Source organism: Sarcophilus harrisii, chromosome 2, assembly GCF_902635505.1.
Source record: "Sarcophilus harrisii chromosome 2, mSarHar1.11, whole genome shotgun sequence".
NCBI classification, from domain to species: domain Eukaryota; kingdom Metazoa; phylum Chordata; class Mammalia; order Dasyuromorphia; family Dasyuridae; genus Sarcophilus; species Sarcophilus harrisii.
The window spans coordinates 528,546,831-528,574,617 of record NC_045427.1 but is presented as its reverse complement, the minus strand read 5'-3'; the positions used below and the strand labels follow the sequence as shown (position 1 = coordinate 528,574,617).

The 27,787-nt window shown below is 32.4% G+C and overlaps 1 protein-coding gene and 1 long non-coding RNA gene across 8 annotated transcripts in view; one reads left to right on the top strand and one right to left on the bottom strand.

Annotated features, from left to right (window-relative positions):
* The window catches only part of APBA2 (amyloid beta precursor protein binding family A member 2), a 339,818-nt gene that overhangs the window by 216,935 nt on the left and 95,096 nt on the right, over positions 1-27,787 (bottom strand). The gene's annotated exons all lie outside the window — the stretch shown is intronic.
* LOC116421846 lies at positions 1,465-27,623 on the top strand. 2 transcript variants are annotated; one of them, XR_004232407.1, is made up of 5 exons: positions 1,465-1,761; positions 12,128-12,245; positions 15,104-15,373; positions 15,891-15,950; positions 27,405-27,623. It is a non-coding gene; the product is annotated as an uncharacterized LOC116421846 (long non-coding RNA). The 2 variants fall into 2 exon arrangements; XR_004232408.1 differs by lacking the exon at positions 15,104-15,373.

Genomic DNA, 27,787 nt, shown 5'->3' with positions numbered 1-27,787 from the left:
TCATGACTTTGAGTATAGATTCCAAGTCTGTCTCTGAGCATTCATCTTTCCCACTCCAGTGGATTATGAGACATCTGTCCCTTGTTGTGGCTAAGACAGTGTTGGAATAAAATGAAAGGAAAGAAAAACAAAAAGCTATCAGACTTATATTAAAGTCTAATATCTTATGTACCAGAATTCAAAGCATTGTAATGGTTCATTACACATGCTTTCAGGACCATTGAACATCTAAGAATCTAGACTTAAGATATTGTTTGAAAAATACAATTCAACCCCTGATGATAGTAAAAGTTTTTTTTCAATTGTTCTTGCTACAAATTATATTTGAAAAAAAAAACAACTCCATACACATCCACACAGTTTTTATAACATTTGTTGAATTATTACAAAGAAATATGAATGTGATTCCAAAAGCTTTTTTAAATGAATTCCTGATTTGTTATGGGTTTCAAGGAGTTAGAATAATTCTATCACCTACCAATGAAAGGTGGTGAATTCTAAAGCTATTCCCACTGTATAATAGTAAAGATTTTTAAAACAATTGTTAAGTTCTATACTAAAAACGGTACTTGATCTTGTTTGCTGCACTAGGGAATAAAGTTGCTGCATTATGGAATAGGCAAAGGCTAGAGAACAAGAAAATTTGCTTTTGAGAAGTGACCTAATTATGTTTACACCTCTACTGTGGAAAAAATGACAGTTTTCTATGTGTAATGCTACCTTGTAACAAAACAGAAGAAATAAACTTCACCAGTTATAATCTCTTCATCCCCTCAACTCTGTTAAGCCTTTCCTCTCTAATTCATCAGAGAATCATTAGATATACTTGTAAACACCCATAGCTCTCAAACACTAAGCTAAGCCCACTTTAGATGAAAATTCACAACAGGGCATCTTCCTTTTTTATTTGTAATGGCATAAGGTGATTAGACCTAAATGGCAGTAAATTTCTCCACAGGGGTTGCTGGATAACACCACAAAAATGTTTTGTTATTAGATACACAAGACTAATGTGCTCTTGTAATATTCATTGATACAACACTAAAATGAGTAAGAAATCTGGATTTCAGATGAAATGACCTTGGAGATAAATCTCTCTCAGTTTTGGTCTCCTCATCTGTATAATAGCAATAGTTAAGAACACTCACCTCATAATGTTAGTGTAAAAATAAGATAATAGATGCAAAATCACGAAAGCAGCAACTTGGTTAAGTGGATAGATAACTGGTTTGGGAATAAAGAAGTGTGTTCAAGTTCTGCCTCTGACACCTACTGATTCGTGACACTGGGCAAATCACTAACCCTCTCAAAGTCCCAGGCAATTGTAGAAGACTACAATTTGTAGAGACAGCACCAGACTTGCATTGGTAAAGGAAGTTTTCTCATCAAAAGTTCTGCTATATCAATAACACCATAATTTTGGTTCCATCCCATGATGATGATGATGATGATGTTGATGACGACGACAATTATGACAATGACAACTATGACGATGATGACAAAGAAGATGGAGGAGGAGGGGAAGGAGGGAAGTACCAGTGACAGAGGAAGATAGAATAAATAGCTCAGTCTCACAAATATTTTAAATTTCTCTTCTATTCACATCAACATTCCCACAAATTATACTGTTGAAATACAAAGAGCCAATAAGCCTACCATTTCTAAGCTGGCCTCAAAGCTTCTATGAAATATGAACAGGAAACTTAAGAATGGCTCTTCCTACATTTAATCCCTAGAACATGGACCTCTACAGGAAGAAAGGTAAATGACTAACTGCAAATTTCTCCCAATTCTAAAAATCTTTAAGACTGCTAATGTAAATAACATTTATTAATTCAATAATAATAATAATTAACATATTAATTAATAATAGGAAGCAGAGAGGACAACGAAAAAGTAGAACTATATAATAACTGAAGTTGATATTTTTCTTTTAAATTTCTTCAGTCTTGCTCAAGACAATTATATTTGTAGGATTTTCCTAAGGCTGAATCACAGCCAATAGAATCAGGAAATCTCACTTGCCATAACAGCTTTTGTTATGGCACATAACACATTCTAACCATTTTGAAAGCAAAAAAGCACCAAAAAAACCCTCCTGTCATAACTGAATATAAGGTTTGATAAGTGCCAAATATTAATAATTATGATGTGGTATGTTATGAGGAAAGAGAAAGGAACAGGCATATATTAAGTTCCAGGAATTTACAAATATTATCTCATTTAATCATCACAATAACCCTGTGAATTAGATGCAATTGTTATGTTTACAACTCTATGGTGAAAAAGTGGGCAGGTAGATGTTAAGTTACTTGTATAGCATTACACAGTTAAAAAGTTACATAGCTATTTAATTTCAGATCAAATATAAAAAGCCTGAAGATTGCATAGCTTAAAATTTGAAAAACAATGTTGAGTCAGAGTGGATAGGTTAGGTGAATTGTCCAAGATGAAAAAGAGACCGAGAGAGTCAGAGTCAGAGAGACAGAGACAGAGGCAGAGAGAGTCAGACAGAGACAAAGAAAGTGAGAGAAAAAGAGAAGAGAGAGAGAAAGAGAAGAGAGAGAGACAGAGAGGAGAGGGAGAGCAAGATTATATATATATATATATATATATATATATATATATGTATATAATATATATATATGTAATATTAACATATAATGTATGATATACATTCTATATAATGCTTTTATTCATTTCTGTGTTTACCTCAAAAAGGCTTAAAATAGCAAGGTGCTGGGCACATACTAAATGATCGCAAAAATCTGCTGACTTTTGAATTACATAGAAATGTTTACCTCCCTCAGTTTTCAGGAAATGTGACCTGATTTCAGTGGTGCATCTCTCAGAACTGAATTATACAAGTTAGAAATGGGGGGGGGGAAGTGAACTTATGACACCAATTCTATCTAAGGAATCTGTTGCTATCTGCCTTTAACACATAATCTAGCACTTCTATGCTCATGAAAGAATAATTAAAAGAAAATATACTATGCATATGATCTCTGCTGTATACAGGAGTCTGAACTTGAATTGGTTTTGTACTTGAGTTAAAAGTTTTATATCCATTCCTATCTGGAAAAAACATAACAAAAATCAGTCATCTTCCCTTAAACTAAAATCATTTCATCTCCAGTTTCTTAAATTGTGGTTTGCAACCCCCATATAGAATCTTAAAACTGAATGTGGGGGGGGGGAGTCATGAAATTATAATCTGGAATCACTAAATGTTTGATTTGTATACCTATTTTACATATCTGGGATCATGTGCAAATTTCTCAGGCAAATAGGGGTCATGAGTGGAGAAAGTTTAAAAAGTCTTGACTTAGTCAACAAGCCATTTAAATATTTTGGATTACCTAGTAGCAGGTAACCCCTCAAAGTAATAGAACCCAAGGGTAATCACAGAACAATGAAGGGACTATATATTACAATCAGAACATCACCAAAAATCTTCTCTACAATTAATAATTAAAGTTGTAACATTTAAATTAAGAAATATACCGTGAAATCCAATTATATGCTTTGCCTTGACTTTCTTGGTCATCCAAAAATAATTGCAAACAAAACAAAACAAAACAAACACTTAAAAAAAACTCCTTTCCAGTGGGATACCTGAATGATAGACTTATTCATGTAAACACAGATATAAATTTATTTAATGATCTTCTATCTAAATTTAATAAAGACATAAAATAGGACGATCTGTTGCTCTCTGACAACATCATTGGAACCTCTGTCTCTTCTTTATTTTTTGGTACTCTGTCTTATTTTTTTTTTTTTTTGTTATTCCAATTCTGTTTTACTTTCCTTAATTTTTCCTCCCTAAAACCTTCTTGTAACTTTCTGGGGCACATTAATATGCTGATACTTTCAAAAGATGAAATAGTCATCAATTCTTGCCAACATATAGAATTTTTCCACATCATAACAAATTAAATCTAGTAAGATGAACTGAGTTTTCAATGAACTATGGCTACAAAATAAAGCGAGTATATACACTCAATTGGAGTTTCTTTCCCTTCACTTGTGCCATGGGGACTTTTAGATATGATGTTTTTTTGGTGAAAATACTCCATAAATTTGAAAGTACTACGCAGTTTTTAATACAAAGTGTTGTACTATATACATTGTAAGGATTGTTAAAGAATAGCAGATATGTGTAGGGCTTTGATAAATGCAAACTCCTCAAAGTATTAATGTCCAGAATTCTAGTCCAGCTCAAGATAAGAGGATAAAGATTCACAATCATAAAGAACCTTAGAGATCATCTAGTTCAGGAGGTTTTAAGCAGGAATCCATGAATTTGCTTTCTTAAAAAATTATACAGATAGATAATTGGATTTCATTGTTATTGGTTTTATTTGTGATTTCTGTATCTTTTATTTTGTATATTTAAAAAGATTATCTTTACTTGTTCTTAAGTGCCAAACAGTTAAAGAGGTGTGTGATAGAAAAAAAAATATGAAACCCTGATCTAGTCCAATTCAATTTTGGAGAGAAGGAAATAGAAACCTGGGAGTTAAGTGACTTATTGAGAGTCCCTTAGGCAATAAATAACAGTCTGGGTTTGAACCAGGTTCTTCTGATTATATGACATAGCCTTATTTAGCATTCTTTCATAACTTATACAAGCAATCACTATTCTAATCAAAAGCTTAAAATATTTCATTGTTTCCCATCCTTTCAAATATAATTTATTCCACTTAGTATTCAGGGGCTCTTCTGCTCCCACAGACTCTAGTCCAACTTTTAAAACTTATCATTTATTTCCTTAAACCCTCCCCTCTGACCAAGCTTACCTACTTTTCTCCCCTCCACATAAATTTCTCATTCTTATCTCTATATTTTTGCTTTCAAACATATAATTTATATTGTTTTATATACAATACCATAAGGTCAAACAAAAACTTTCCCTCCTTTGAGGTCCACTAATTCTGTTCTTCAAGCCAAATTCAAAATTCAATTTTCCAGAAATTTTTTTGTCTAATCTTATATGATTTTGACAGTGAGTTTCCTTCTCCCTTTAAAGGGGAGAATACTCTTTCGGCATGTTATTTTCTACATCAATTCCAAGATTCCTTCCAAGCACCAACATTCTATGATTTATAAATAGAAAAAATCTGGCTCTATTCTCTTCCTCTGATGTTTAATCTTTTATTCTCAGCTTCTGTCCTCATTTTGGAAAGTAGAAGGAGGTTTAAAGAAATAAACCTGCTGTTGGAAATTGGTGATTTCTGGGACAGCAACTTTCTAACAGAAGGTGACAGCCCTTTGGCCAGATTCTCTAAGTCTTTAACACTAACAGTTCAGCATGCCATGTTTTCTCTCTATTAGCTTGTGTTCAAATTTTTACAGGCATCCGTGAAGTAGATCATTTCTAGAGAAATGATTACAGACTAGAATTTAAGAAAATCATAAATACACCAAAGAGCAGAGAGATGCTTCTGCTATGTTGCTGATGGAGAGTATATATTCTCAGATCCTGTTGTCCCTTTCCCAGTGGGAAGCATGTCCAAGTAGAGTAAAGATTGGCAAAGTCTGTAACATCACTTTTCACTGCTTCTGCCACAGGCAATTAAGAAGATAGAAATGAAGGTCAGTGAAAAATCAAAATAAAAGCACATGCTATCAGGGAAAATGCAAAAAAAGAAAAACATCATAGGAACCCTTCAAAGCTATGGTCCCTGACAAAGGAACATATCAGAGTAATTGCTATGGTATACACACTAAAGAAAGACTTTTGTTTGAAAGTTTCCCATTAGTAATTATGTATTATCTACTTTTCTTCAGAAAAAATATGAAAATAATATTTTAATGCTATTATGAATATATGTGGTCAGTTACATGAACAGCAGAAGGTAGAGATATTTTCCTTTTTGTCTTTGTATTCCAACTGGGTTGAACAATTCCAGACATATTATAATAAATTATTAACTTTTTAATTGAACTACATATTTACAAACACTTACTATTCTAGGTGCTAGAAAGGGCATAGCATTTAGATAGAAGAAAGAAATTCTTCTATATGTGAAGCTTACATTCTAGACAAAGTATAAAACTCAAGCAAAGAAAATTATATTATAGAATAGCAAATGATAAGTTTATGAGATAGTTGCAAAACAAAGTCTGTTGGGTTAATCTATATTGGATTGCTTGCTGTCTTGGGGAGAGGGGAAGAAGGAGAGAGGGAGAAAAATTTGTAACACAAGGCTTTGCAAAGGTGAATACTGAAAACTATCTTTGCATGCATTTTGAAAAATAAAATACTATTAAAGAAAACAAACAAAAAATTTTGAGTTCCAGATTCTCTTCCTTCTTTTCTCCTCTCCACCACCCCTCCCATTGAGAAGGCACATGTTAAGTTATGCAAAGCATTTCTATAAAATCCTATTGTGAAAGAAAACATAGATCTCCCTCTCCCAAAAAAAAAAACCCTCAAAAATATAATTAAAAATATTTCAATCTCTATTCAATCAGTTCTTTCTCTGGGTATAAAAAGCATTTTTCATCAATACTAGAGTTTTCTTTCATAATATCTTGAAAAATGATGTCTAGGCTTTTTTTTTTATCATGGGCTTGAGGTAGACCAATATTTTAAAAATTATTTCTTTTGGATCTATTTTATAGATCAGTTGTTTTTCCAATGATATATTTCACATTGCTTTCTATTTTTCTATTCTTTTGTGTTTTTATTGTTTCTTGATTTCTCATAAAGTCATTAACTTCCATTTGTCTAATTCTAATTTTTAAAGAATTATTTTCTCCAGTGAACTTTTTTGCCTCTTTTCCCATTTGGGCAATTTTGCTTTATAAAACCGTCTTCTGCTCATTGACTTTTTGTATCATTCTCATTTCTCTTTATAACTTTTCCTTTATCTCTATTACTTGATTTTCAAAATTCCTTTTGAACTTCATGGCCTGAGACCAATTATTTTTCTTGAAGACTTTGGATGTGGGAGCTTTGACTTTATTATCTTCTTCTGAGTGTGCATTTTGATATTCCTTGTTACCACAGTAACTTTCTATGGTCAGATTTGTTTTCTATTCATTTTTTTTAGCCTATTACCAGCTCAAAGTAGGGCTGTTTTCAGGGTGGAGGGTACAATGTCTCAAGCTTCAGGAATTTTGTGCAACTCTTTTAAAAGATGCTTCTAAAGATCAATACTATGAGCCAGTATTGTGATCCAGATTGGAGTATAGGCAAAGCAATAGAATCTTGTCACTGTGCTAGCAAAAAGAGTCCTGTAATCTTCTTCTGATCAACTGTTTGACCTTCTTATCTATGGTCTCAGACCTCTAGAAGCCACCAGTGCTATTGATTCAGCAGCACTGCTCTTGACTCACTAGCTCTCATGACCCTCTTCTGGCTTGCCAAGGTTCCCTTTAAAGTAGTGAGACAAATCTTTCCTGACAACTTGTCAAGTTGCCCTTGGCCTCTCTGCGATGAGACATCTGGAAACCACTGCTACTGCTACTGATTTAGAGACATAAAGGTCCTTTCCTGGTTTGCTAAGCCCAGGACTGCCACATGCTGTGCTGCAACTGTACTCCAGTCCCATCCTGATAAAACAGACCTTTCCTGCTGACCTTAAGTTGTCATTGCTGGAAAATTGTTTCACTCCATCTTTTTGTGGGTTCTAACACTCTAAAGTTTGTTTAGAATCATTATTTAAAGGTATTTGGGAGAGAGCTAGGGGAGTCCCTGACTTTATTCTGCCATTTTAGCTCTGCATCCTAGACTAAATCACACTTTCACATTTCTAAAGCACAATGATAAATATGTTCACAAAGATGATTCATAAGTACAGCCAGATCTCTGAATGCCTTCTGAATCATTAAGAAGAAATTCAATTCTTTACCTAGCCTTTAAAAAAACATTTATTTTATTCTGAACTTTAGAAAAAAACAATCATTTTCATAACATAGTAGAATAGAAAAAAGATCATTAGGCATGAAACTGTAAATCTATTGTGCATAGCTTGCTATTCCTTTTAAATATATAATAAAGTTATCATGTAACTTTCTTTTTTTCTCTTTTTCTTCCCTCTCCCCACCCTAAAAATGGCTACTATTAGCCAAAAATATGTGTGTACATACATTTGTATTTTTTTACATAAATATCCCATGCATAATTTTTTCTCTGGATGCTAGTAGAGTCTTCTTTTATATGTCCTTTATAGTTAATTTTATTTATAACAGTCAAAATGACTAGAGAGCAATCTGGAATTATGCCCAAAGAGTTAGCAAACAACTTTTGACCCAGAAATACCACTACCCCTACTAGGTCTTTTTTCTCAAGATGATTAGGGGAAAAGTAAAAGAACATATATGTTCTAAAATATTTAAACAGGTCTCTTTGTGGTGGCAAAGAACTAGAAATTGAAAGAATGCCTGTCAATTGGGGAATGGCTGAACAAATTGGTATGTGATTGTGAAGGAATACTACTGTGCTATAAGCAACGATGAGCTCAATCATCTTAGAAAAAACATGGATAGACATACACAAAATAATGAAGATCAAAATTAGCTGAATCAAGAGAACATTGTATACAGTGTTGTAACAATGTTGTTTTAAGAAGAATTTTGAGTGACTATCAGTCTAATCTTAATGATGTATATTTTACTATATTCCAATTTTTTGAAAATTGGTAATTCATGAATAATATATTTAACTGATAACTACTGAGTCCCTAACATGTACCTAGTTCTGTGGGAGAAAATTATATGTGAAAACTTCTATCAAAAAGTTTACAATCTTATTAAGGAAATATGTACAATGTATACATGACCAACCTAATCTCCTTTTCCAATTACACACTTCTTCAGAGATATAATTTATATCACTTCTTATTACAGAGGCAGAATGATGAACCTGGAATCAGAAAGAACTAGCTGTAAATACTGCTCCTGATGTATACTAGCTGGGTAGTCATAAACAAGGCACTTTAACTTTTTTAAACTATTTCTTTTCTGCAGAATGACAATTACACCTTTAGTATCTGTCCCACAGAATTGCTGTGAGACCTAAATGATGAAATGCACTTTGCAAGTACTGAAATGCTATATAAAATAATCAGTCAATATTATCATTATTATTTAAAATGAGCTGAAGCTTAAGAGCTGACATAATGGCTAGAAAATTGAATTTAATCAAGGAAATCAGAGTTTGACTTCTTGCTTTGACATTTACTAGCTTTAACAACTTTTCACATTATTTACCTCATCTATAAAGTAAAGGGTTTAAAGTTCACTCTAGATTTAAGTTTTTCTTTTTATCGCTTTCCATTGGTCTTGGGATCATTGGCAACCTTAATTCCTTAAACACTGTAGTGTTCCAATAATTGGAATCCCAGAATATTGGCAGAATATTTAACATTAGTATTAAACAAAAGAATGCTGCAAATTTGGATTATTAAAAGAATTTTCCCAAATTACATATAGCCCATTTTCTTCTTATTATTAAATTTTGAGTCCATTTCAATGTCCATTTGCAAGGCCCATCTGGTTTATATGTCCTAATTCAATTGATTGACCAACCAATTATATGTCATAATCTAGGAATAAAAACAATTTTTATTGATTTAGCTTTCCCTATATGTCTCATCAGTCTGATACCTCTTAAAGAGACAAGAATCTCACAGAGAAGGTCCTGTATTATTCTAGAGTTTGAGGCAATCAGTGCAATATCAGTAAATAGTAAATCTGATAATCAGAAAGTCATTTTACAGTTACCTCCATAGTTTCATCTATTCAAGAATTATGTATAATCTTAATATGAGCATTAGATTATATGTCTGAGAAGAGTCATTAAGGCTACATTTTGCACTCCTTTTATTTTTTTTCTCATCAACAAGTAATAACACAATAGCATTTTGTATTCTTACATCTTTCAGTCAACTATGTGATTGTAACAATGCATAAATTCAGATTCATGTATAAGCAAAACCAAGAGAACATTATACATAGTAACAATATTGTTTTAAGAACAAAGCTATTCTTAAATAACTTAAATCACTCAGTTTTGAGTAATTGTTGGTCTAATCTTAATGCTGTGTGTTTTACTGTATTACAGTCTTTGAAAACTGGTAATTAAAGAACAGTATATTCAATAGGTATTTTTGGAGCACCTAATGTGTATCCAGCTTTGTGGAGTAACTGTAAACAACATCATGTAAGTTGTAAACAAAATTCTGTAAACAACAGAATTGTTTGTGATAGGGTGCCTGTTTCATTCTCATATTTTCATTATGGGTATCCTGGAGATCCAGGATCTTCTAAGTATAAATACTTATACTGCACTCCTCCAAGAGCACACTTACTACCTTCCAACCCTTCTCAGCCTGTCATTATTTTTTGTCCTCTTATAAATCTTCTGTAGAGAATTTACTAGTCACAATGGAGGGTTTTAAAATACTGTTTCATAAATTCCAGCAAGGAATTGGGGTTGTTAGTTTGTTATTCCTACTTTCACGTTATTTATTCACTTGATTTTGTGGAATAATAATTTTACATTTTTTACAAATAAATCATCGTAGTAATATGCCACAATTTATCGAGACTTACCTTGTGTCTCTTTATTGTGGATCACCCATAATTTTGACTCTTTTGAGATTTTGATTCTTAGCCATTCAGTATTACTAAGAAAATATTAATGACAAGAAAGCTGTATTTTTATGTCAAGGAATCTCTTCCAGTTTTTTTTTTAATTCACAATCTGTTTGTTTCCAGATGCAATGTATCCCATATTCTTCTTCCTATTTGATTCTGGGCTAAGCTCAATGCACATTTTCATGTGCATTGTTCATATGTTCAAATGGACTATTAAGAAAGATAGTCTGTTTAGCCAAAAAAAAATTTTCATCCATTAAGGGATTTTGTTTTTGTTTTCCTGTATAGATCATTAGGATGATCTCTTTTGAATAATGAACAATTTCATTACTATGAGCTGTCTGAAATTCTCTAAGTCTTGAATCAATCAGCACAAGTCATTTGCCAACAGGTACATTTGGAGGACCTCATTAGCTAAAAAGAATATCTCTTCCCTTTTGGATCTTTGACAGACATTCTCCAAAGCAGTACTAATTACCTACAGAAAGGATACATTTCCCTGTTTTATGCTTCCCTTGAAGATGATATACAAAGGATCATTAACTAGGTGTTTCCCATACCTATGTTAAGATCCAACAAAATTCTCCAAATGAACTGGCACAAAGATAACTTTGTTCAGAAAAAATCCTTGTTGATCTATAAAGTTTTTTTTTTAAATCAACAAATACTAAGCTTAGTATCATCTTGTATTATCTATACTTTTAGGTCATTTCTTTGGCTATGATTATGTAATCTCCTGTAGAATATCATTTATGGAAGTTTGTCTGTTCCTTTTCACATAGATCATTCTCCTAAAGATTTAATAGAGACAAGAAAAGTAGACATATGTATGTATATATGTATACACACTTATACGCTTATTTGTGTATTAAATAGCTTCTCTGATTTTTTCTAGTCATTTATTATCTCTCAAATATTTTAGAAACTAATTTTTGAATGTTTCAAAATTGCATCATCTTCAGCATAGATTTCTTCTGCCTGCTTTTGGTATAAGACCAGATGCTCTTACTGACTTCATCTTCTTGAAAATCATTTTCATTTTTGGCATAGTTAACATTATATATTATAATGCTTTAAAATTTGCAAAGCACTTTACCTCAGCTATTTCTTTTAATATGTTCTTTAACAAAAACGACTATGTGAAGGTACTATTATTATACTGATTTTACAAATAAGAAACTGCTGCTGAGAGAAATTGATACTTGCCAAGGTTTACACAGTCAGTAAATGTCAAAGGCAAAATCTGATCTCATATCTTCCTGATGCCATCAACCTATTCACCTTAAAGATGTCTCTGAAATGCTTAGATATTCAAAATAAGAAGATCCTAAGTATGAACCTGCAAATAGATTTAAGAGGCCAATATGCTAAGAACAAGAAGGTTTGAGGAGGGGATTGCAGGAGGACAGGGGTGGGGGGAGTGGGAAAGCTTAAAAAGTTGCACTTGGAGGTCAAGAATTTGAACTTATACTACTACTGTTATAAAACAGAATCTTGCAATTTCCCACTCTAGGGACCAAAAGTGCCAAGATGAAGTTAGTTCTAAGAGATTGCCATCAAAGCAAGGGACAACTGGAGGTGGTACCGAAATTAGGAAAAGGAAGTAGAAGGAGGCAGTGGGCATAAAACAGGTAAGCAATGGGAAGCTGTCAGCCAAGCTGATATAATAAGAAAATTGCATTGTTATGTCTTTGTAGATACCTAGTCCTTTGAGACCATTGTAAGAAACTTTCTCTCTGTTTGCAGTTTCCCAGTAATTAATCACAAATGATCTTAGTCATTGTTCAGATGTTTAAAATTATGATTCTCTAATTGTGCTGTTATCTACAGAGAATATACATAAGTAGTCCAAGCAAAGAAGGCAAAATCCTTTCTGATTTACCTTGATGATCTCCCTAGAAAGGAATTTTAATTACAGTCAGGACTACCCATGGAGAAGAAAGGAGGAAAACTTCTAATGGGGCTCATCCAGCATCCTTTCAAGATACAAATTATCTGAAGCTGAGAAACTATCAAGCCAGTATTGCCACTGTTTTAACAATCAAACCAATCCAAAATTAATTAGCAGTAGAGCAGAGAAGAAAATGTATCTAAAATTAGCTAGGTATGCAAGTAATCTTTGATTTTACAAAATCCCTAACACTAACATGAATGCACACAGATACAATTATAGTTCATACTAGGTTAATACAAGCCAATTTTGTTGCACACATAAACCAGTTAATAAAAGGTGGGTTCTTTTTCTTTTTATAAATCAAAATCCCCAAATTTTTATTCCAACAATTTAAACCAGCAAGCACTTATATAGCACCTACTATGTGCAAAGCACTATTTCAGGTGCTGGAAATATAAAGATAATATGTAAAGTAATCTCTAACCTCAGAAAGTTTACCTTTTACTAGAAGGAAAATCCAAGTAATCTTATTTATTTGTTGTGTTGATCACAATACCTGTCTAGCCTGCTGTACTCTTCACCATGCATAAGGATTAGTGGCAAATATCTGTAGTGAGAATTCATTTGTCTATTTTATACCTCGTTTGATGTGGATAAACAAATGATCATTAACTGTTTCCCATAACTCTGTTAAAATCAAATAAAATCCTCCTGAAATCTGAAACAATTTCTAACAATGTCCTATAAATAAGAACTATTTAAAAATGTGAAAAAAGTCTAAAGAGCAGCCTGGTACTCCTCTGTCCTGCCAAGTTTTTCATGACTCACTCAAAAGGCACAGGATCTTGAAGGAAGAAGAATCTACTACTTAGGGTATCAAAGTAATCTCTGGATTTCATGTCAGTTTAGGTCTGAACACATAGCTCTACAATTTTTTTTTCCCTGAATCTCGAGTGTGTAACAACTTGGCTATGCCCAGGAGGGATGACAAACCCCTTCAAGTCTGGAAAGAAACAAGGAGATATGAACCTTGGCCTTAAAAAAAATAGATTTCAATTTTAAATTTTATAGTGTTGTGCATCACAAAAAAAAATATGAATCCACTGAAAACTTTAAAGGCAAATTATGTACGTGGAATATTTTATTCTGCAAAGCTAAGCACCCAAAAGTAATTAAAAAAACTTGAAATAGTGTATGAAGGCTTCCAAAAAAGTTAATTTCCTACAGAGATGGGGCCTATTGTTGCTTACTGATTAAACTTCCCACAAATACTAACAGTTCAACTCCTTGCTACTCATAGTATCTGAAGAGGTGTTATTTCTTCAATAAGCAATAGTATTTTCAGGCATCATTATGCTTCAGTAGAACAATTAAAATGGCACAAGGTTGGTTGCCACACAATAAAAGTCCTTTAGAAATAAATGACAACTTCAGCAGTTCTCTGTTGTTATTACTCAGCTGAGTGGAAAGCCAGAGAAGATATAGATTGGCTCTCATGGGTTAGAAGATTAAAAACAACATGTCCTCTTTGTAATGTTTAGTGGCCAAATCCTCTTTAAAACATACCCCATTTTGGCACTCCTTTTAATACAATGTTCACATAAGCATATTATTGGACATTTCTTTACATGCTGGGAACACACTATTATAGATGTTATCTGTATTGTAACAAGAAAAAATGTTCAAATTGGATATGGTAGGGAATAATCAATTTAAGGTTTTCTAAAACATTTAATCCTAAATAGCAAAAGCATTAGACAAGATAAGAAGATCAGGATTCTAGTCACTGTTCTGTATTGTCTATGTGACTTTAACCACATCTCTCAATCTTTCTAGTCTTCAGTTTCCTAATCTTTAATATTAAGTAAAAATACTAATATACTATTACAGAAAAAGACACAGAGAGTTTAAAGAACCTAATCTCAGAAAAGTAAATTAAATAAGTCACAAAGAATTATTAAAGGATGTTTTTTTATTCCAACTGGATTTAAAGGTAAATATTATCAATAAATTAACTCTAATACCATATAAATTGCTTGCAAAACTAGAAAAAGATGGTATTCTAAAAAATTCCTTTTATAATATAGATATTGTCTGGATTTCTAAGTTGGGAAGACATAAAGCAGAAAAGAATGCTAGATACCAACAACTCTAAGGATTATTGGCACAAAAAAATGTTGAATAAAATATTAGCAAAAATTTAAAACTATGAACTATACAACTATAGGGACTATAAGGAATTGTGGCTCTGGTGAAATGTCATTAATGTTCTAACTCCTGTAATTCCCATTAATTCATGCATAAGAGAAAAGTAATATGAGGATCTTCTAGTCTACCTGATATAATCTAAATTGACAAGGTCAAATTATCCTTCAGGAATCCTCACACTTTCCTAAGAGGTCTCAAACTGGAAGCAACTCAAACCTATTTCTCATAAATCTTTTTTGGTACAAAAACAAAATAAATAAAATATTTTCTTTGAGAACCCAGTAATTTACATAGCCACTGAGTACTGAAAATTATGCTGAACAATCTGTGTAATTTGTGAGTTTTCTAAGGAAAAGGAAATAAGCATCCTCTTTTTCTTATTGATAGCTTTATTGACAAGTGACAACAGACACAAGACAGGGAAGAAGAAAAGCAGAAAGAAGAGGAGTTATATAGTTTAGTAACAGATAATTCAAAAGGTGTTCATCTAGAATAAAGAAGGGAAGCTAGAAGATACATAGAAAGTACAGAAGATGAGAGTCAGAAATGGAGATAAAAGATTAAACAGTATTCTTCTCTAAATCAACATTGCCAAAAGCCACTTTTTTTCTGTAGTCTTTGAAAGCACAGTGTGAAGAATTTCTTCTGTGTGAGTATGTAAGTCAGATATATTCTTGTATTTCTGTAGCCCCTAAAAGCATCACTGTAATACTCACTAGTACAGTTCAGGGATGTGGGCATGAAGGAGGAGGAATTACTGTTTGGTGGTATAATGACAAGCTGTCACTTTGGTTGTTGCCCTTATGCCTGACTCATATCTACATCTGTATCTACCTCCAGCATGATAATAGATTCTTACAAATTGAGTCAGTCTCAGAAACAATGATAGATGAAAAGGATCCTATAGAAAAGTATAGATCACCTAATCATCCTCTTATTCACAAAGCAAGGGGATAGAAGAATGAGAACTAACTTCTGGGCCAAAGCTTTTTAAGCCACTTGAAGTCCCCAAAGAATTAAGTTCCCTTGATTTAATTCTATACTATACTATCAGTAAATCACAAATATATTGAGTATTTTTTTAAGGTTAAACCATATTTAAGAAGGCAGGGAAGTATATATATTTTACTTTAGCAAGATTTTGATTGAAACTTTACATTGTCATTATTTAAAGGATTAAGCCTCACCTTCTATAGAAACTTCAGCTCTCCGGATTTCATCATATGGACATCTGGTAAATAAATACTTTCTATGATTCATAGTGGCTTTAGGCTTTAAGTATATTTAGTATGTAATAAGATGAAATAAGGGAATATGGTAAGACAAGACAACACATATTCCCTACTTCAAAATAGAGGATGAATGAAAGCGAGGTTGGATGAATGCTGTAATGAATGATTTTTTTTAGAAGTTCCTAGAATCTTCTTGTTTACTTTTTAAAGCAAGAATTGGATTTAATTCAAAATTTTATGATGAAGCCTGTCTAAGGTGTTTCCAGTCTGCAAAGGAAGTGCCAAAAATCTCTCAAATGAGTCTGTATTTGCAAAACCTACAAACCTCCTGCCCAGTTTTGCAAATTCAAAAGTTTCAGAAATGCATCAAAGCTTTCAGCAACTCACTCAAGCTGAAATATAATTTTCAGAGAGGGCAGGTTCTTTTATATTTCACACTCACGTTTCTTTGGTAAAGTATCTTTTGGGGATGCGGGGGAAGCCATTCTCTATTATTTATGAAAGGCTGGATTTTCTAGGTAGCCTGATAGAAAAACCTCAGAAGGATGTGCCAGTCATTTTCCAAATAATAGACTACATATTCTTTGGATCTTTGTTTTTCCTTTTATATCTTGAAAATACTATAATTAAGTAAATATACTTATTATAATGTAGTATATTTCAGGACTGGAAATACAACTATACTATAAAAGAGAACTGCAAAATTCATTATAATTTCTTGCATTTCTTCAGTTAAAGTCACTAGGGAATTTAAGAGAGAGAGATGTAACAGAGGGGATCAGCCAGGCTTTGTCTAATCTGCATCAGTATATATGAGAAGGATGCTTATTCCCCATGATGGCCTGGAGAACATTGGATTCATTCATTGTACCTTCTGTGTCCTGCAAGCTCATGCTCCTGTGAATGTTTGATTCAAATTAAGGGGAAATTTAAGGGAAACTACCCTCTTCTTCCCTTCATTATATCATCCTTTGTGCTACAAATGCTCCTAACTAAACCAATCTCTATAGCTCTAAGGTTATGTTGCCTTCTGATAATAAAACTGTTCTATTTTGCGTCCCCTTTTTCACTTTTTTGTTATCTTCTGTTTATTTAGAAATGTTTTATTTATGCTTTTTTTTACTGTCAATAATTACTCATTATCTCCCTTTTCTACCCTTCCAAGTTGAACTCTTTTGAAACAAATATCGCTAGTAAAAAATTTTTTTTTGAAAAATTAATACAAACACTGGTCACATCTCATTCTGGACCTCTACCTCCTCTTACTTATATCCAAAAAGTAAAATGTATATTTTATCATCAGTCTTTTGAATTCATGATTGATGGCTTGCTTTGTTCAGAGCTGTGAGGTCTTTCAAAGTTGATTGCTTTCACTTTATTTTTGTAGCATTTTAAATTGCTCTCCTGGGTCTCTTTATTTCACTCTATTATCATCAAAGACTTCGCTAATATTTTCAGTTGTTTCTGGGTTTTATTTACCTAAGTAATTTCACTGATCAACTTTTTTATTTTTAGTACTAAAGTCTTGATGATTATTATTTACTAGTACAACATGAAATCTGATCTTCTGGGATCCTTTTCATTTTTTCCCTTTTATTTCTTTTGAAATTCTTCATCTTTTCATTCTTATGAATGCATTTTATTATTATTTTGTCAATTTCTGTAAAGTATCTCTGTTGAAAATTTGATTATGATATTAAATCTTTAAATTAATTTAGGTAGTATTGTAATTTTTATTATATTGGCATAGCACCATCATAATCAATATATCTACAATTATTTGTCATCTATTTCTGTGTTTTGTAGTTCATTTCTATAAATCCTGGTAGTGTCTTCTTAGAAGAACCCTAAGATATTTCATATGGTCTTGTAATTATTTTCAATAGAATTTTCTTTTCTATCTCTTCCTACTGATTTTTGTTAGTAACAGATTAATTTTTAAAAATTTACTTTATGATGATTTCATTGAAGTAATTGATTTAAATAATTTGTGGCTGGATCACTAAGCATCATATCTACGTAGAGTGATGGTTTTGTTTTCTTTTTGTTTATGCTTATTCCCTCAATTTATTTTTATCATGATTTTTGTAGCATTCTAGAACAATACTAAATGATGGTGACAATGGACAATCCCCTCCTTTACTTCTAATCTTTCTGAAAGGCTACTAGTACTTCAATTATATATAATTCTATTTTTTAGTTTTAGAAAGTTTTTGTCATTTTAAGGAAAAGTTCATTTAATACTTTGCTTTACAGTGTTTTTTTTTAAAAAAAAAAAGCTTATATTTTGTCAAAAGTCTTTCCACATCTATTGATGTTAATCGTTATTTTTTCTAATAATATAATCTATTATGTTTATAGTTTCAACAATGCTGGAATAACCCAACATTATTTCTATAAATCTAATTGATTAAAAAGTAATAATCTTTAAAATATACATCCATTTACTATCCCAGTGATTTGGTTAGGCATCTCAATGGAAGAGTCTCTAATTACTACTTTAACCCTGATATACTAATATTCTATAAGTTTACACTAGGGTAAAAGTTTTCTTTAACTACATAAAAGTTCTATCCTCCTGAGTGCAGTGGGAAAAAATGAAGCCAAATAAGTCTAGGGCCCAAAGTACAGGTGAACACAATAGCTAAGCTAAATGATTCTCATTCAAGCCCATGACAGATGCACTTATCTACTGTCAAGACATCCCTTAAATGTCCTTTCAAGGATAAATCACAAAATTTGAGAGTTGAAAGACACTTCACTGGTCATTTAATCTAAGTGATATGTGAAAGTGTTCCTCATTATAAAATATTTAGTTAGTGATCATCCAGTCTCTTTTGAAGACTTCCCATAAAGAAGAATCCACCAGGCAGATTGTTCAACTTTTGTATATGCCTAACTGCTAAGAGGTTTCCTAATAGCAAATCTAAATTTGCCTCTTTGCAACTTCTGCCAAAAGGATCAGAACAGGGAAAAACCATGAGAAAGAAAAAACAAAAAAAAGTGAAAATATTATGCTTCAATCTGCAGTCAGACTCCATAGTTTTTTATCTAGATGTGGAAACCATTTTCCATCCTGGGTCCTTGGGAATTTTCTTTTATCATTTCAGTGCTGAAGAGAGCTAAATCTTATCAAAGTTGATCATCACACAATATTGCTATTATTATATATAATGTTCTCTTGGTTCTGATCATTTCATAAAACATTAATTCACTTATAATGCCACTTATTTTCAAGAAAATAGGCTGGAATTAGAAGTGCAGATTATAAATGTGGAGCAGATTTTTTTTCCTTTCATAATAACTTATTCATTTTGGTCTAGCATTATGTCACTAGACAGTATTTTTGATAAATACTGAACATAGACTTGAAATAAACAGCTACCCATCTCACTTCAGTTTAAGAAAGTCATCTCCATAAATTGGAGAGTGTCCAATGAAGAATCACAATTGTGAAGTACCTTGAATCTATGTCCTATACAGGTTAATTGAAGGGCTTCAAAAAAAAGAAGATTCAAAAGCAAATGATAACTGTTGTCAAGTATTTGAAGTGTTGTCCTATGGAGAAAGGATTAGATCTGTTCTCTTTGACCTTGGTGGGTAGAAGCAATAGTTTTTGATGGAAGTTGCAAAGAAGCAAATTTAAGTGTACTATTAGGAAAACCTCTTAGCAGTTATAGCTATCCAAAAGTTGAACAGTCTTCCTGGTGGATTCTTTTTCAATGGAGGTCTTTAGCAAGAAGCTAGATGACAATTAACTAGATATTTTATAATATCTTTCACATATCACTTAGACTAGATGGCCAGTGAAGACTCTTTCAGCGCTCAAACACAACATGATTGTACATATATAGCCTATATGAGATTGCTTGTGGTCTTGAGGAAGCAGACGAAGGGGAGAAAATGTGAAATTCAAAATCTTATAAAAGTGAATGCTGACAACTATCTTTACATGTAATTTTTAAAAATAGAATTAAAAATAAAAAAGAAAAGAAATTGAAACTATTTCTAGCCATATGAAAAGATGCTCCAAGTCAATAATAATCAGAGAAATGCAAATTAAAACAACTCTGAGATACCACTACATACCTGTTAGACTGGCTAGAATGACAGGGAAAGATAATGTGGAAAACTGGAGGGGATGTGGGAAAACAGGGATACAAATACATTGTTGGTGGAATTGTGAATACATCCAACCATTCTGGAGAGCAATTTGGAACTATGCTCAAAAAGTTATCAAACTGTGCATACCCTTTGACCCAGCAAGGTTACCACTGGGCTTATACCCCAAAAGAAGGAAAAGGGACCTGTATGTGCAAGAATGTTTGTGGCAGTCCTCTTTGTAGTGATAAGAAACTGGAAACTGAGTAGATGGTCATCAACTGGAGAATGGCTGAATAAATTGTGGTATATGAATATTATGGAATATTATTGTTCGGTAAGAAATGACCAACAGGATGATTTCAGAAAGGCCTGGAGAGACTTACACGAACTGATCCTGAGTGAAACGAGCAGGGCCAGAAGATCATTATATACTTCAACAACAATACTATATGATGATCAATTCTGATGGACCTGGCCAATTAGCCAGCAATGAGATGAACCAAATCAGTTCCAATGGAGCAGTAATGAATTGAACCAGCTACACCCAGTGAAAGAACTCTGGGAGATAACTAAGAACCATTACATTGAATTTCCAATCTTTATATTTTTGCCTGACTGAATTTTGGATTTCCTTCACAGGCTAATTGTACAATATTTCAGAGTCCAATTCTTTTTGTGCAGCAAAATAATGGTTTGGTCATGTATACTTATTGTGTACCTAATTTATACTTTAATATATTTAACATCTACTGGTCATCCTGCCATCTAGGGGAAGGGGTGGGGGGAAGAAGGGGAAAAATTGGAACAAAAGGTTTGGCAATTATCAATGCTGTAAATTACCCATACATATAACTTGTAAATAAAAAGCTATTAAAAATAGAATAAAAATAAAAAAGAAAATATGTTCTTGGTCTCGAGAGAAACTAGAAAATATGTGATGAATTTAAATAAAAATCTAATGCTTTAGAAAAAAGAATTTTAAAAATATATCCTACTGGTTGGTTATTGCCATGTAGGCAATTATTTTATGCAGGAAAGAAAATATACTTGCTATTACTTCCTTTTCCATTTCCAAGATTTTTAAAATGTATTAAAAGGATTCTCATTCATTTCTTTTAAGTAGCAAGCTTTCTAACAAAATGTTTTTAACTTACGACTTTTTCTGAAATATATTGTTTATAACAAAACAACAATTTGGATAGTATAAATTGTCCTATCGAGTTTAGGGCATGTTTCTTAAAAAAAAAAAAAAAAAAAAAAAAAAAAAAAAAAAAAAAGATGGCTTTGGATTTACTAGGGATTTGGCTGACATCCTACATCATTAAGAGGAAATAGAATGGGAAATGTTTTACCTGGACCATCATGAGCTAATGGTTTCACCTATGTCAGTCATTGGGAAATCCCAAACTGGGATTTTGTGCCTTTTTACCAAAATGAAGACTATTGATGTCTGATCGTTAACTCTTTCCCAAGAGACTTACGAAAAAATAAAACAAAACAGAACAACCAACCCATTATTGCAGTCATAGAACAGTTCTGCTACATTTAAATTAATTGTTATTTCAGGATATTAAAAGGCAGATGGTATTATCTAGAAATTTATCATTTTCATCTTTAAACATTGTTTTGCTTACACCACTCTGGTTCCCTCTCAGGACTAAGTGCAACAGCAATAACAATAGAAAAAAAAAAAAAGAAAAAGAAAAAAAAAACACTTCAACTACTTCAAAATCCTTTTTTGGCTCAAGTAGATGGAACACGGTATTAATTGGGCTATGAAAATGTGTCAGCTTTGGCCTATTTCATATTTTGCACCCTACCTTAGTCTTGTCAGTCATCTGACAAAACTGTTATGTTTATGATCACAAGGAGTATTACCAGAGAATGTCACAGTGGAAAGAAACTAGATTTGGAGTAAGAATACCTTGATTCCAATCCTGACTCAATTACTTAATATCTATGTGACTTTGGGCAAATTATTTAATTAATAAATTATTTTATAATAACAAATTATTTAATTATTTAGGGCTTCGCTTCAATTCCCTCACTGTAGGACCAAGATATTGGATTGGATGTTTAAGGACCCTCCCATCTCAAAATGCTCTAGACACATTTCAAAGCAATAGGGAAGAAGGGCTCATTCTTTATATATTAAAGGATGGCAAAATGATTTTTTCCACTAAAAAACTACTGAACTGTAGGCCTGAATCATTCTCCTAATAAGTAAGTTATAAATGCTGTGATGCTTGTGCTCAAAGAAATCAGTGATTTGGTATCAATCTCATGGAATATAAACACTAGGAAGGTAGTTTGGTGTTGTATTTATATGACAATTTTTGCCACCATCTTAATCTAAGTTACCATTTCATATCTGGATATTTTTGTCTCCATATCCTCCTCCTCTTTCTCCATATGTCTAAATCCTAGGCTTCTTTAAAAATCCATTTTATATCTCATATTCTCTATGAAGATTTCCTTGAGAATCCAGCTTTTAATGATCTCTCTTCTTCTCCCCCTCCCTCTCTCCTCTGAACCCCTGTGGTGCTTCATTTATTTATATCAACAAATTAATAAGCATTTATTAAGCTAAGTGCAAGACATTGTGATAAGTGCTGGGAATATAAAAGAAAAGGCATATCCCTGTCCTTAGTGAGCTTATATTCTGATATGCTTATATGTATGTACTATGTTAAAATTTATAAAGTATTTTATTTACATTATCCCTTTAATTCTCATAGTAGACTTATGGATAGGTGTTATTATTTTTCTCTTTTTACATATGAGGAAACTAAAACAAGGACAGGTAAGTGACTCAGCCAGGTAGGTTCACATACCTAGTAAGCCATGATTTAAACTCTGCTCTGACTAAATCCAATACTTAGTATATTATGCCATGCTTCTATTATTTCACTCATCTATACTATCTTATATTTGTATTTTTCATTGGCTGTCTATTACCTTCAGGATCAAATATAAAATATCCTTTTTTGGCTTTTAAAATTCTTTAATCTGATCCCTTCCTACCTTTCCAGGTTTTTTTTTTTACACCTGACTTCCTTCCATATATAATCCAGTAGTTTTCTTGCTATTCTTCACACAAGACATTCCATCCCCTACTTTATAGATGAAGACCTGAAAGCTCAGACAGGATATGTCTTTCTATGGTCCCACAACTAGTCTTAGAGATAGAACTTAACCTGAGACCCACCTAAGTCCATAAAGCCACACCAAGCCTCTAAGAAAGCCAAAATGAGGAAGTAATCAAGGTTTCAGAACGAAGTAAGAACATTAAGAAATACTGAAATAGGTAAACATTAATAAATTAAAATATAATCTTAATATTACTATAACTGCAGGCAATTAAAAAGTCCACAAACAATTGAAATAAATTAATTGACCCACTTTGGGGAAACGTGAACTTTTACAAAAACAGAATTCAATTCAATAAATATTTGAGTATTTATTATATACATAGAACTATGCCAGACATAAATAAATGAGTCTCTAAGAACTTAAAATATAGTTGGGAGAAAAGACCTCATGAAAACTAAGGCACTATATGATTAATATCCAAATGAATGGAATAGTCTAATTGTTCCAGGAATTCTGAGGGAAGCACACACTTGCTAGCACATACACTCCCAAGAGATTACTCAGGGTAAACAGTAACTGGAGTGTTAATTCATATGCATAATCTTTGCTTATAGTCTAGTTATTTTCATTCTAGTTACTTCATTTATGAGTCAGATTTATTTTTTCCATCACTTTTGTTCTATTAACTTCTGGATGACTATTTGTTAACCTTAAATTCCTGTATGAGAACTCTGTAGAGAGGCTTGGACCTTTCACTTTTAAGAGTCTGTGATTATCTTTTAAAGGGTATTGAGGGAGATTTGTATGATCCATGAACAGGAAGCCTTTATGAGGATTAGGAGTACAGCAAGGGCTGATAGTCTTCACTAGGAGATGGAAGACAAATCATTCCTAGACTGGATAGCAATTAGTAATAAGTTCTAACCAAATGAACTGACTAGTCAGTATGAGTTTTGAATATTTTACATTATTTTAACTATTTAAGACATAATCAAGATATTTATAATAAACCTAAAGTTTTAAAACTTGTAATAATATTCAGCACTTTCCAATGAGCGAAGAAAATAGAAAATCTGGGTTGCTGAACTTTGATAGCAAAGAAAAAAAACTTCTCCAGAATCCAAGAATTCTTTTTCATTCATTCCAATAATAATAATAATAATTTTCTCCAACACCCTTGTTTGACTGGAAAATGGAATAACAATTATTTCACTAAGAGTGTCATAATGTTCATTATTCTTTAATCTATAAGAATCACTGAAATGCTGTTTTATTTATAAATAGGACTGTTGAATACAAATCTTGGAGCATTTGCATTCCTCTACAATGAATATTACATCTTTAAATATTACCAATTTACTAAAAACCTATAAATGATTTAATATATAATTGTATTAGTGAATAATAAAATCAGTCATTTGGCTCTGAGTAGTAATTATACTTATATTTTCTTAATCTCTTGATGCATCTTTTATGAAGCCAAATAAATGCAGATTTTAAAATTCATTTCCATTTCAACAATAAGCAAGAAGTTCAGCTTGATTCTAAAGACTGCCTTGCCCTTTTATAACTTCCTGTTAGTTCTGATGAGTTACATAGGTACACCTAATATGTCAAGAATTCAGTTTGGCATATGTTATGAGAAAATGAATTAATAACTAATTACTATAGAAAAAACTTCTTCAAAGAAAAAGGCACATAAAAACAAGATATTATTCTTATATCAATAATATCTATATACAGTTTTTAATCTTTCTTGTTCATTAAGTTACAGGAAACAATACATGATATAGAATAGGCTTCCAGATCTAGAAAAGTTACCTAGAGAGAAGCAATGGTAACACAGAAGCTGGGGAATTCTTCTCCCTCTCAGGGGTCCTCAAACTTTTTAAATAGGGGGCCAGTTCATTGTCCCTCAGACTGTTGGAGGGCCAGATTATAATAAAAACAAAAACTTTGTTTTGTGGACCTTTAAATAAAGAAACTTCATAGTCCTGGGTGAGGGGGATAATCGTCCTCAGCTGCCACATCTGGCCCGTGGGCCGTAGTTTGAGGACCCCTGCAAGACTTTTCTTCATAGACTAGATTTATTTAGAGTTGAAAAGAACCTTAAACATTGTCTATTTAAACACCCTCTTTTTATAGAGAAGAAAAGCACAGAGCACTGAGTCTGAAGTCCAGAAGACTCATCTCCCTGAGTTCAAATGCTATCTCAGACAATTACCAGCTGTGTGAGCGTGAGCAAGTCACTTAACTCTGTCTGTCTCAGTTTCCTCATCTGTCAAATGAGTTGGAGAAGGAAATGACAAACCACTTCAGTATCTCTGCCAAGAAAATCCAAATGGAGTCATGAAGAGTCAGACATGAATGAAATGATTGAATAACAAACTATCACACAAGTAGTAGAAGAGAGATTGAATTGAATCCAGGCTTTCTGACTTCAAATCAGGTGTTACTTTCTGATTTAGGGATCATTATCATCTAACATTTACATAATACTTATTATGTCCTAGGCGCTGTGCTAAGCATGTTACAATTAAATCATTTGATCTTCAAAATAACCCTGGAAATCGGGTTATTATTATCTCCATTACAAATATGAAAACTGAGGTAAACAGAGATTAAATAACTTATTCAGGATTATACAGCTGAAATCACATTCAAACTCAGGTTTTTCTGACTCTGAGCCTACCAACTTAATTGCCCCCATATACATGTATGGTTGAACACATCTGGAAACTGCAGTCAGAGGTGAACCATTTGCACATTAGTCAGCCAGCTTCAATATTAGCTATGAGAATGCTAAATTTGGAGCCAGGAAAACTGGAATCTGAATCTCTGCCTCAGACACTGATTAGTTTATATGAGTTTGGGCAAGCCATTTAACTCTTTAGGCTTTGATTTCTTTATCTATAAGATGGGAACAATAATAGCACCTACTTCACAAGCATGTTGTGAGGATCAAATGATATAATATAAAACATTTTAAAAATGTTAAAGATCGATATAAATATTATTATATCTTATTAATTGATATTTAATAATGATATACTAGTAATGATAAGATACTATGATAATTAATGTTCTAACACATAGTATATAAATCGTGTTTACATCTTACATTATATTTACCTACTTGATATTGTTAAATGCTAGAAATATGAAGATCAAAATGAGGGCTCCTACTTTCAAGAAGTTTATCTTTGATGAAGAGAAACATGTACACATAGAAGAGAATTTAAAATTATACAAATTAATTACAAGTTATAATTAACTGGCCAGAGGTATCAGCAGCTAAAGAATAAGTTTATCAAAAAAGACTTTCTGTGTTAGGAAGGAGAGAGGAGTAAAGGGAAACATGCAGATAGATTACAAGGTCTGGATTCAGAAATCTGCGGTTTAACCCTCATCTAATACTTACTACCTACCTGTATGATTGTAAGTCATTTCAATTCCTTGGGCCTGTTTTTTCAACTGTAACGTGAAAGGGTTGAAGCAGATGGTTTCTGAGATCCTTTCTGTCTCCAGATTCATGTACTTATATATTCTTAGGATTTTCAGGGACAGAAGTGAGGAGGGTAGGGGGACAGCCTATCCAAAGGCAGAAATAAAATATTCTGCAGGAGGAATAGCAAATAAGCCAATGTAGCTAGACAGTAAGATATGTGAAAGGGTCTAATTTAGAGTGGCAGTACAGGGTCAGGTTGTAAAGGACTTTACACAACAACAATAAAAAAAAGAAAAGAAGAAGTTTGAATTTTTCCTAGAAACAATAAGGAGTCAATGGAGCTTCTTAAGCAGGAGAGTGATTTGGTCACATCTGTTCCTTAGAGGAAGGCATATTAAGGGACAGTTCAGATGATAACTGGCATCTTAACAATGACATAATGTGACAAAAAAAGAAAACAAAAATTGTTTGGTAGCACTAAGAGATCTACTTTCTATAATGTTCGGTCTTTAGCAATAGATCTGTCATTTTGTTTCTTAAAATAATCTCTCACTAATGACCTATCTGCTTAAAATTCAGGAAAAGAAAGAGCAAGCTGCTATCAAATCCTGTAGGAAATACAGTATAGCAATAATATGGAGGAAAATTGAGGGGAGTGGGAGGCATGGAGCACAATTTAATCTGAAAACTAAAAAAACTATCATAAAAATAAAGATACTTCCATACAGACCAGATGATTTTATAGAATATATATGAATATATGAATGCTTTTAATAATCAATCAACATTAATGTGACTCTTCTAACCACAGGTCATTGAGTCTCCAAACAAAATACAATCCTTGAGGTGGAAGCATGAATCAGTGCAGAACATGTATTTTACCTTCTAGTTTACACTGTTGTAATAAGCTTGTCATCAGTCATCAACTTTAAGCAAATTACAAAGAAATGTCAACAGAAACAATGACAAATTTGCCTTGTTAAATAAAAGTTACTTATTTTACAAGTCAAAAGCTATTCTTTTTGTACAACTTAATTTATTATGATGGCCTGTAAATAAAGTATTAACACTTACTAGGAATATGTCCTTCCTGTATCAGTCTTCTTGGGAGGAAAACCAAATTGATACTCATTGGGTTACTGCATTAATATGCCTAGTCACCAATAATACTAATCATATGCTGCTTTTTTGTGG